The sequence below is a fragment of the Mizuhopecten yessoensis genome, unplaced genomic scaffold, assembly GCF_002113885.1.
Source record: "Mizuhopecten yessoensis strain PY_sf001 unplaced genomic scaffold, ASM211388v2 scaffold11095, whole genome shotgun sequence".
Taxonomy (NCBI): Eukaryota; Metazoa; Mollusca; class Bivalvia; order Pectinida; family Pectinidae; genus Mizuhopecten; species Mizuhopecten yessoensis.
The window spans coordinates 388,182-399,725 of NW_018408877.1; the positions used below are offsets into that span (position 1 = coordinate 388,182).

Sequence of the window (11,544 nt, forward strand, 5' to 3'; positions counted from 1 at the left end):
TGCTTCATAAACAGAGTTACTTTATAGGAATGCTCCTTCCTTAGTAGGCATGGTCCCATTTCGAAAATATTTCTCATAAACCTGATTCTTTTATAGAAAGGATTCATGCTTCCTTTATAGACAAGTGTCGTTCTTTTGACGGCTTTATGCTATTTTTATCGGATACAATTATGTTTTATATAGATGGAGTTTTATTATATACCCGGTTATTTTATATGATTCTTAGTGTTCACCTTTCCTTGATAGACACGGGTCTTTATGTGTGGGTTGTGTATAGAGGGGATTCTGTTTTACCTCTAAATACAGACTTTCTTTACTTCAATAAGTCTATCTTATAGAAATTATTATACAGGATTTCCTAAAAACGGACAATGTCGTATTACTCTGTTTAAAAAATCCCCACCTCTTAATAGATCAAGAAAAGAGTCTTCATTCACCAATAATAAACAGTTACGTGATAACAGGTGCAATGTGTGGGTATATCAAGGTACGAACTACCATTGCTATGGTATTCATGGACGTGAAAACGAATACCAACACTCTCTTGATAAGGAGGAAGAAACTTAAAAAGGAAATACAAAAAGTTCCTCGACCACCGATTACCGTTCTCACAGCACTCTACAAGTTCTCGGACACTCGACACACCTGGAAAGGTGAGTGTACCTGTATTTACTGTCACTGGCACACCTGTTGATGATTGTATCTGTGCTTACCTGAAGCAGGTGTGATTTTGAAATCGTTCACATCGTCCTACGGCCATGAATAATGACGTATGTAAGAGATGTATTGGGTGGGATGTACGATAGCCCCAGTGAACCAAAGGACCCAAGTCGTTGAAAACGTCCAAATTGTCAATGTTGACATTTGACAGAACTACATATGATCAAATATGCGCCAATGGGGCACACCATCAAAAAGAAACATGCGCCAAAGAAGAACAAACAAGAAGAAAATAGCGCACTTCACAGATACTCCCAAAAGAAGTCGTAATTGAAGCAAAGACATCCAAATATAGGTGAAATCAACATAAGCAATACATTTCCAAAAGGGGAATCAGTCTAACAGAAGTAAGGGAGAAGTAAAGACGAGCAACAGTGAAAGTGAAGTGACCATTAACCGAAGCTACCGACGGGAGGTCAACAGGAACCACATCTGTAAGACAATAGAAAACGTCATCATCAATCAAACAACTTAAATATAATTAGGCCTTCACCTTCACTGAACGACAGAATAGGGACTAGATCAACAGAAATCTTACATTGATACACGAGACACACAACTAATGACAGGCAGCATGATAGGCAAATAATCAAATAATGAAAGGCAGCAAGGATTTGAGATTTTTAAGAGACGAGGATCAATTTCCAGTTGTAAATTAGATATGGACAGAAAGACAAGTTTGCCAGCGTCCATCAGTTATGTTAACATAACTTGATTTAACTTGATGAAAGATACGCCAATCAAAATTATTCAAAAGTAAATCAGGAAGGCTGCAAATAAGACTAAGAGGCAGCATATGAAAATTCAAAAGTCTAATCAAGATTAAAAAAAGGGCATTAATATAAATCAATAACGTGAAAAATGGAAAGACACCACATTGACGAGAGAAGACGGAGAATCAAACAAAAGGGAAGTCAACATGAACAAAAAACGAATTAACAAAAAAAAAGGATAACAAGTTTTATAAATATACATGTACACCAAATAAAGGGGAAAAAACATGAAGAAACAAGAAGAAAATACAATGAATATCGAAATCGAATTGAAAACAGGGGCACACACGAGGCGAAGTAAAGAGGGAAAAAATAGAAAGTTAAGAGGAAAAATAGAGGCATTTAATGAAAAGAGGCAACATGAACCAAAGATGCAGCAAGGATACTTAGATAAAAGTTAGAATAATAGAACCAAGAATGAATCAAATATACACTTAGAATAGTTACAAAGAACCAAAGATAAACTTGATATACACAAACTACTGATAGCAAAAAATAAAAAATAAAGCAAAGGGCAATTAATATGGATGAAATAATGAACAAAAGTAACGCAAAGTCAGTTAGAAGCCGGCGTTTCATGAAAAGGTACATAATTGACGGGGAAGTTAAAATTAACAAAATTAAAAGGAAGCCAACACCTTTCAATGAAACAGCAAGTAAAATAAATCATAGCAGCTGATAGTTTTTATTCATTTATAACTTAAATTAAAAACGACATAATGGGAATCGGAGGAGAAACTGTTAATAATCTAGACCATGAGGAGATTACGTAATGATTCCTTAAACATTATCATTCTAACGGTCTATCACCATCGATGAGTGAACCACCTCCCCTGTGTTACCCTCTCCGGCACATTGCCACGTCGTACACGCGACACACCTCCGCCAACGTCTTCTCTGATACTTTCCCGATAAGTAAACACTTTGTTACGTTCGTACAGCTTGCTATATTTACCCTGGCCCGAGGCAGTTAAATTTGTATCTTGTTACTGTCAAGCTAATGATATAATTTAATTGCAATCATGCATATACATGTTTTACAAGATGAATATTCATGAAAACGAACCAAGTGTGACTATGCTTCGTGACAAAGCAAATAAATTAACATGCGATTAAAATGATGTCGATAAATACACAAACACAGAAATCTATTATAGTGTGCAGTCAGATCACTGGCGCCAAATTTGCTACTAAATCATCCGAAATCGTGAGAATCTAAGTAAAATATACTCATGAGTCAATATAAGCAAGTAAATTCTGTAAAAGCGAATAGTTCCTGTGGTAGATATTTTTCGAATGACAATAATCAGCATTCGAATAACTATCAATATTATCAGATTATCTTATTCGGAATACACGTGAAAGAAAATATCCGAATCATACAAATTCTGTTTATACTCGTTAAAAATCATAAAATAGGCTTGACAACAGTCAGTCATTTAGTTATCAAGATTATTTCAACAGACTTATCACTATCGAAATTCTAATCGGAGACTGAGTACCATTTTTGACCATTTAATTTGTTACAACGCTATATACCAATCATACCATACTGATAAAGTGCACTTTAACCCTTTATGTCTATGTTAAGGAACCTGTTACCACATACGTTTGTAATTCGCAATATCGTATAACACCATCGATCGAAAATACTTGAAGTATTGCTCGTTACTCATTGGTTATTTTCCATTGCTTCAATCGATGTAATGAAACAAAAATGAGTTCCGAATGTTTTTACATCAGTTGCGCTATCAACTTGGTGTCATTCTTCCGTCCTCTAGTGGATTGCTGCGCTTGGTGTCATTCTTCCGTCCTCTAGTGGACTACTGCGCTTGGTGTCATTCTTCCGTCCTCTAGTGGACTTCTGCGCTTGGTGCCTTCGGCATGATATTTCAATGAGGTAGCGCTCGAGAATCGGTATCAGATCCGCGCTATCGCAAGGAGGCAAATACATACATACACATTAGCACGGAACATCAAACATATGGAGGCACGTCCTTAAAAGGCTTTAGCTGTTAAGACATTAAATAAAACCAAACCAAATCCCCCCTGGACGTCGGTTTACCCGTCCTTACTGTTCGGATCCAGTTTTTCGAGGTCCAAATTGAACAGCGAGAATTAAAACGGGTTGAAGAAATTTATGCATATACAGAACTATTGTAGCCTAGGTATGCAATTACTAAATTTATGTGTTGATGTTGTGGCATACACATTCCCTCGCGTAGGTAGGGTATCGCTTTTGTATAAAACCTTTTACGCACCAACTGTGTTACTGCAAGATTGTTTGGCAAGACCCAAATGCGCATATCGATACTTCGGTCGTCTTTGTTACTTTATAACCGATATATTTCAGTGATTAATTGCACTGATTAATTCACCTAAAACGTTTATGGAATTTAAGTTTCCTGGATATCCCAGACGAAATCATGACGAATACAACTTCTGAAACAAATAGTTTTGTATCTGTTTAAGAAAGCTTTTAAGTCACCTTTCCTTTTATTCTAGGTTCTCCTTGGCAACGCTTCTAATAAATACCCTTTTCCATTCATATAAAATTTAAATAGACACTTTTTACAATTAGATTTGATAGAGATCGTTAAACAGTTACTGACGCCTCGTGACAACCAAGTGATTCTCTCAAAACGCACTGAACACTACCCCCTGTAGGACGATGAACTACCTCCTGTAGGACGATGAGCACTACTCCCTGTAGGACGATGAACACTACTCCCTGTAGGACGATGAACACTACCCCCTGTAGGACGATTAGCACTACCCCCTGTAGGACGATGAGCACTACTCCATGCATGACGATGAACACTACCCCCTGTAGGACGATGAACACTTCTCCCTGTAGGACGATGAACACTACCCCCATTAGGACGATGAACACTACTCCATGCATGACGATGAACACTACTCCCTGTAGGACGATGAGCACTACTCCCTGTAGGACGATGAACACTATCCCCTGTAGGACAAAGAACACTACCCCCTGTAGGGCGATGAACACTACTCCCTGTTGGACGATGAACACTTCTCCCTACAGGACGATGAACACTACCCCCTGTAGGACGATGAACACTACTCCATGCATGACGATGAACACTACTCCCTGTAGGACGATGAACATTACACAATGTAGGATGATGAACACTACTCCCTGTAGGACGATGAACAATACCCCCTGTAGGACGATGAGCACTACTCCATGTAGGACGATGAACGCTACCCCCTGTAGGACAATGAACACTTCTCCCTGTAGGACAATGAACACTACCCCATGTAGGACGATGAACACTACTCCCTGTAGGACAATGAACACTACCCCCTGTATGACAATGAACACTACCCCTGTAGGACAATGAACACTACCACATGGAAGACAATGAACACTACCCCCTGTAGGACAATGAACACTTCTCCCTGTAGGACGATGAACACTACCCCCTGTAGGACGATGAACACTACTCCCTGTAGGACAATGAATACTACCCCCTGTAGGACAATGAACACTACCCCATGTAAGACAATGAACACTACTACATGTAGGACGATGCAGACTACCCCCTGTAAGACAATGAACACTACCCCCTGTAGGACAATGAACACTACCCCCTGTAGGACGATGAACAATACCCCCTGTAGGACAATGAACACTACCCCCTGTAGGACAATGAACACTACCCCATGTAAGACAATGAACACTACCCCCTGTAGGACGATGAGCACTACTCCCTGTAGGACAATTAACACTACCCCCTGTAGGACGATGAACACTACTCCCTGTAGGATAATGAACACTACCCCCTGTAGGACGATGTACTACACAGCATAGTCAGTTTATGCTTACACTTAGGAGATAACAACTTCATCCTGTGCAGCGTGTCCAAATGCCTGAACAGTAATTATACACCATTATTACGTTATTTTAACTCGGAGGCGGATAGAAATAGCAACTGTTCCTCCCTCAGTGCAGACAGAACGATACCATCGGCGCCCCGGTCTCAACCATCACCGAGAATAAGTACGACAGAAAGCTTCGTTCTGAGTGACGCGTATGGCGACGAGGATGAAGATTCGTGTCCAGATAGTTCTACCAGTTGGTACAGTTGTATAATGTGATGTTATATGTCATTTACTGGAGGTCGTGACTATCACATTAACAATCTGTTACATATACCGAAAAAGTATGATTCAGTTAGATTCGAGCCTGCGTTGGTATTTGTTAGCCAGAGAACCGAGATCAAGGCCGCTATTTCGTTAAAATGTGCTGGTACTGTGTTATTGAATTCGTCCCATCAATCTTTCATCAAAACGGTTGATTGAAACGAGCAACATTATATCAGATATAAATTCTTCATCAATGGAAATTGTCAAAAGTCAATAAAAATGTTTCCATGTAAAAGGACAGTGGTCTGGTGATTTAAAGGGTTATCATCTAAATTGTCAAAAGTTAATAGCTGAATATTTGCGGTTCAATAGGTAAATCCTCTTGCGATATGAAATGATAAGTATGATTGTTTATAATAACTGTGATAACGAACTTAGCTCTGTTAGACTTTAAAGCCTCCCATATCCCGACTTTTCTCTCATCATCGATAACTTCAAGAAATTATATGGCAGTTGGAAAAGTGAAATTGTCGCTGTATTCTACGGTCATAAGTTTCGGCACGAAGTGCATGGTTTAGCGATCTTAATGTAGCAGTCATTAAAATGGTTATGATGACGTCATAATATAACGTTACAATTAATTCCCCTGTGAATTAAGAGTCCAAAGAATCACCATGATAAGATGACAAGATGAAAGCGCTAAAAATGCATGTTTACAATTTATTTGTTTTTAAATTAATATATATTTAATACATTGCATATTTCCTTGATAAAGGATTCTGAAGAAGTAATTTTTCACGTTTATGGTGTAATGAACGCACTGTTTACAGTTACGACAATTCCTACAGCTCTGAATTGAACATGACTTCACACCACTATACGAACGATGTGACTGACACCTCCTTGACGTTTACGACACAACACATCATACATCATTGTCCTACTCCAACTCGGCGGGAAGTCCACAAACGTCCCCACTCCTGATGGTTTAATGATCAACACCTCAGCAGAGTATCCATCACCATACATCACGTGGTCGTAAACCTATCGGGGTATCGACAGGTCACGTGATAAATATATAGCCTGGAGAAATAGTCGTCATCTTTCAAATGTACTTTGATACTAGTTATGTATCCTAATGAAATTCCACACAAACATACATGTTGTAAAAAATACCTGATCATTACCGTTACAAGTATATCGACACCTTTCAGATAGTGGAGTTACAACTAGACCGGAGTCATAGGATATCCTTGTCATCACTATTTCCTCCCGTAAATACGTCATATAGATGAAAACCTGTTATTGTTTCTGAGTTTGGAGTTCAATCACGTTATCATGCTATGAGAAAGGGACTTTACAGGTCGATAATAATTAAGCTGTTCTATAAAACGACCATAAGAAATCTAGTATAATTGTCAAAGGTTCAACACGGGTCAGGTAGATTGGCTACAGTCCCTCGTCACCCCCTTGATGTGAACACGGTAATCATGCTTATTATAATCACCTAAGATATAGCACGATGTGTTTTGCGTCGTGTGTTAAAACAATATTACAGTAGCTCAATATGAACATGTGTATGACAGACAAATTAGAAACAAACTTTACAGTGAAAATAACATAGAAAGCAGAAGCATGCAGGAAACAAATATCAAATTCAATACAAAAGATGAAGTGTTGATAATGGCGAGGTGATTACCACACAACCAGTGGTTAAATAATAGATAAAGTGTTGATACTGGCGAGGTGATTATCACACAACCAGTGGTTAAATAACACCTAGCATGTGTCTTAGTAAGATATACCTAAGCATCTAACTACAAACATGAAATCAGAACAAATACAAATAACACTTTTGTACCTAAAAGCCAACTACTATTTAAATTATTCTGCAAAGATGGAGCATGAAATAGTAAATAAAGATGTAGGTATATTACAGTACTTTATTTCTATTTTTCGAAATTGATCACCACACATACTACAACAGGAATATGAAAGTTTATATAATATGAATTGTCAGTCGACAGTCCTGGCTGCCTCTTCTAGGTAGCACATCACACAGACTGTTCTCTATCCTACACTGTACTGGTCCCCTGACGGGTGGCGGAGTAAACGCCTCTACGTCCTTCTCACGTTAGTTTGTCGACTATTCGTCTAAACATTTTACTGCCCTTTTGTATTGTTAAGACTGTACTTCCTTGGTCTATATAGGAAAGGAGAAAGTTATAAAAAACAGTTATTTTCGCGTTTTAGTTTATATTTCGTTACTACTTTAAAAGATTAATGATATTTGCGATACGACAAACACTCCGAATTCAAAATATCTTTGAACAAGTAGGCAAACCCAAAAGCATACTCTCTAAAATAACCACTAAATGGACATCTATGATATTATATAGGTAAGCTATCCTGAAACAACACGCATACTGTTTAAATGACGAGCCATTAATGTTGTAATGCAACTTTTCCAATTGCTCTTGAACGGACGATTTCGAAAAACTCAAGTGACTTCCACAAGTTGGCACCATTTTATGGTACATCATTGTGACGTCATCTCGTGGTTGTTCTAGTGTATGCCATGCTGGTTCAATGTTTATCCTCGCGATTCTGATGTTATTCTAAAGATTCGAACATTGAATAAAATGTATCTTCAGACTAAGGAATTGTGTGACACTTGTTTAATACTTAAAATAAATAATATCCCGTTAACATTTTTTTTGTTCCTACGTTTGATTATAAAACATTGGCAGACATTCATCTGGAAATTTGAAGACACGCTTCCTTGATACTTTTGACTTCTCGAAGTGTTTTATTAGACACTGACAAGCGACACTTTAATTGATTGTTTAGAGAAATGAATGGACGCATCATTGGAGCGAGTTTGCCGGTCACCAGGATCCGAACCCGTCCCTACCGACAGAAAGGTTCGAACGTTTCAAATGTTCTAGACTCGCGGCAAACCCTATTGATGATCTTGGATACTATTAGTGTGCAAGATAAAACTATTATGATTAAAGGAAAGGAGACATTAAATATTGCCAATTACACATGCACGCTATCAGGATTTGTTTGTATCACAAACCAGTAATTTTCCATACATTTAATTATATCTTTTCAAGGGTACAACAATGATATCATTTTCACGCCATGTGCCAAATTTTTATGTCAGACATGTATATAAACGACACAAACGCTCACAGATTGTTCGGGTCAAATACTTCCTTGTGTTGCTGTTCTTTTGAGCAATTTTAATTGTTTGTGACATAAACACACTTGTTAGATGAAACCCTTTCTGTTCAAGTACAGTGTATGGTAAAAAAAATCTTTAAATACGTGCTTACGTATTGTATACATAGTATGAAAACATCATCAGAACAAAAAGAAATTATAGAATTTTGGAAAATAAGATATTCTTATCGTATACTGGAATGACAAAACTCTGGGGGGAAAAACCACGAACTTTGTAGTCATCTATTGTTTCTTAACGTCTGATCATTTGAAATTCTTTTCGAATCACTCATGGAAATTGAAATAAAAGAAAAAACATTATTCTGAACCAACAGATAGATTTCTATAGATAGATATATGAGAAAGTAGCCCAAGAAAGTTTGCGGAGTGTATGTTTGAGTAAAGTACATCAACGCCACATTGACACCAGAGGGTATTTTGTAAAAGCATGGTTAGCCTTATAATCAAATAACTAAAACAAATCTTTTTGTTTTCTTTACAATGTCGTGAGAACGAATATCTTTTTTCTTATCCAAAGATAATACATTTAGACGCTCCTTTTACGAGTTTTGTTCGATCGATTTCAAAATAGATGTTGTTGCAAATTTGCGTGTAACTGTTGTTAATCTAACAAGACAGTGGGTAGTTGGACACATGAGTAGAGACGTTTATTGTCGTATCATTACTTAGCTAACGTTATATACCCATCGTCTACTATATAAATACCACGACGGCTCCACGCTAAACAATACAAGTTATTCACTATATTGTGCCATGTCAACATAAGAAGTTTCTAACACAATCGCTGTTCTGTTTGATGTCTGATCTTGGCCGTCTCAGGCCAGCGTGAGGCGTCAGACAGAAATCGTGACATCGCTCATAAGAAAACCACAATGTTTCTAAACACTAAATATGGACTATTTGATTTCAACTTGAAAGTTGTTACAGTGTCAACTAAGTGTATCGCTTACCTTAGCGAGGCCCGCACGTGCGTGTGGGGGGAACCTTAGGTCATGCCTCTAGTCTTGCTCAAGTCTAAGCATGGCTGCAATTTTGAAATATATATAACTAGGGTTTTGGAGAGATGTTGATTACCTTCGTATTCTCATTGATAAGTTCGAAAGACTCTATCGTCTTGTCATCATGCTACTGGTGTGTCAGTAGCATACAGTATCTATACGAACAATAATAGTGTTTAATATTTCCTTTCAATCTTGTGTTATGTTCAATTACTGGGCAATACTATCTCAGCTGAAAAAACATGGGTATTTTTTAAATTTTATTTCAATATCAACTTTATCCCTTTTTGGATGTTGCGATATTACCACACCATTCGTGTTTATAAGAGCCTAAATGTCTACCATGTTATAATCAAAACAGCGCAGGGCAAGTTCATCATGTCGTTTAATTAACGCCATGAAATAAAAACATCGTTTTGATAATATAGAGTTTCATTTTGTCCACAGAAATAGTAAGACATCTCCTATAAACGAACGTGTCATTGGGCATTGCACGGAATCTGTGAGCATTTAGCCAGCAGTATTGACAACGAGGCCAATGCTATATACGTATTTGTACATTAATCACTGGTGAGGGATAGGGTTATAGCAAATTCCATATACGGGATACTGCATTGGGCATTCTTAGCGACAGTTTAGTGTCGTTACTGTGTAGTAAACACGCTGGTGTAACAGAACAAGAGGTACATGTCTGGCAGGTTTTTGAGACAAACCACGGTCCTTTTTTCTGTATTGTTTGTTTATTTGGGGTTGCACGTCCTAATAACAGCGCAGATCAGATGAAGAAAGTGTCCTCTGTGGTAAGGACAACTTTTTAAAGTGCCAGCTCACTGAAGTATCAAAGTTTGCACACGATAGCAATTCATTCCACCTAATCGAATTGTTTTGACGATAGGCTAGGCAGAAAGGGAATAGACCTTCAAGAAATTACTTCCATCCGGTTTGTATTCCAGATGTTGAAATTTTATATTCACCAAAAATACCCCTTCGTCAGTTTCATATTCTTTAAGGAATGACCAAGATTTTGTTTTGGTATATACGGTATATACCGAAAAGAAATTGTGCACTTTGCATAAATCCGCGAAGGGGGAGATAGGCAAAATTAAATGATATATGATTATTCACATTCTTTTTTTTCACAGAATGAACATACCGGACTCACCTGCTAATGGTGTCACAAAGTCATCGGTGAGGAATCCGGCTATAGTAAAGTCCCTCTCCTGGATACTGCACTTGGCATTCTCAGCGTTAGTTTGGATTTGCTACAATGAACATGATCAGAGGACCAGTTTCGTGAACACGAGCTCTATACGAATATATCATCTGAAGCACAATCTCGGAAAAGTTTATTCGAAAAAATATCAAATATTTACAGTAATGGCTTGTTTTGCTATTTCTATTTCAATACGACACCTGCTTCCAGTAGTAAACATAAAAATTACATGTTTACTGTGATTTTTATTTTGACAAGTTAAAATAAAAATTCCGAAAACTTTTATCCGACTCGTCATATGGTTTAAATTCAGTCATAACAAGACTAACTGCTAGCGCTGATCGTTACAACAAGTATTCCATTCAGATATGTCTGTGAATCAACATGCGACCACAGACCACATTCGTCCTTGTCATCAGGTTAATTGATTGTGGTGTTAATGATCAGATATTTAAACGTAGCCTACTTATTCTTTTGG

General features: G+C 37.6%; 1 long non-coding RNA gene across 1 annotated transcript; it reads right to left on the minus strand.

Annotated features, from left to right (window-relative positions):
- Positions 1-7,578: 7,578 nt before the first annotated feature.
- Positions 7,579-11,151, minus strand: LOC110465632. Its single transcript, XR_002464632.1, has 3 exons — positions 11,016-11,151; positions 9,806-9,879; positions 7,579-7,809 (listed from the first exon to the last, which is right to left on the minus strand). It is a non-coding gene; the product is annotated as an uncharacterized LOC110465632 (long non-coding RNA).
- Between the last annotated feature and the right edge of the window lie 393 nt (positions 11,152-11,544).